Below are 1,355 nucleotides of genomic sequence, written 5' to 3' on the forward strand. Positions count from 1 at the left end.
TAATTCAGGATTTTCTTCAAGTAATACCCCAAGGAGCTTATCATCAGACTCAACTGGACGTCCTCTTCGAACTTCATCTTCAAGGCTGAAATCTCCACTTCTGCAAGTTCTTTCATTCAAGCATTCTTTTCCATAAACTGAGTCTATGTTTCAAGTCGCTTCGGCTGCAGAGTTTCCGTTTTTGTACTCATAAACTACATTTTCGGTCTTACATCTATTGGAGAAATTGCATTTATTCCTATCTCTACCGCTACATAAATTATAAGGGGTGTCTATGTCTGTGTGTTGTTGTGTGGCCCTATTGTGTTTCTTTTTCTTGTGTGTGTGTGTGTGTCTCTGCTAAAACGGGGCGTTTGATTAGGGTTGGGCTTTGTTCTATTTGTCGGACGGTTGTTAATTTTGGTTGTTCGTGGTCATTCTAGCTGCATAGAATGCGTCTAATTTTTTATTATTATTAATAGATACTATGATGGTAGCTAAGTTACATGTCAGGCTGTGGCTGATTCTAATGTAGTTTACAAATGCGACGTACACACAAACGACCATATTAGATCTTACATTGGCGCCACGAAAAACCAAATACGCTTCAGATACAATGAGCACCAATCTAGCTTTTAAAATAGAAAGAAGGCAAATTCAACAGGACTTAGTAGCTATATCTAGGAATTAAAGGACAATAATATAGCACACAAACTAAAATGGCATATACTAAAAACAACAAATTCTTATAGCCCAACTAACAGACGTTGCGACCTCTGCCTAACTGAACGTCTCGGAATCCTAACGTCTACAACACACCTTTTAAACAAGAAATGTGAAAATAAATAGTTTGTCTACACACTATATAATTTTCATTTTCTAAGTATAATTCAATATGTTAAAAAAACATTCACTTTCTAAGTATAATTAAATATCTAAAAAGAGTTTTCCTTTTCTAAGTATAATTAAATATAATTAAATATTAATAAGGTCAGAGTTAGCTCCCTCTTCACCAAAACTTAGAGTTACCCCCCTTTACTAACACCGCCGGTGCTAAAAAAAAAAACACACGCTCGAATTTTAAAAACAACCACGTGTGGAATGCGTTTGGCCAAAATTGGAACTACGAGCTTGAACAGCACCCACCCTACTTCTCCTTCGCAAAAAGAAAATTAACAAAACTGCGACTAAAATGTATGACTAACATTACCTAACTCTATTCTTATACCACTATATGCATTATTATATCCCCTAACTGTTATTCCTGCATCTCTCACACCATGAACTTTAACATACTTCTCAACATTCTGAAGAGATCTGCCAATCAAATTGGCACATCAAAACGATCGTCAATGAATCATTATAAAATCTCCACA

The sequence above is a fragment of the Octopus bimaculoides genome, chromosome 3, assembly GCF_001194135.2.
Source record: "Octopus bimaculoides isolate UCB-OBI-ISO-001 chromosome 3, ASM119413v2, whole genome shotgun sequence".
Taxonomy (NCBI): Eukaryota; Metazoa; Mollusca; class Cephalopoda; order Octopoda; family Octopodidae; genus Octopus; species Octopus bimaculoides.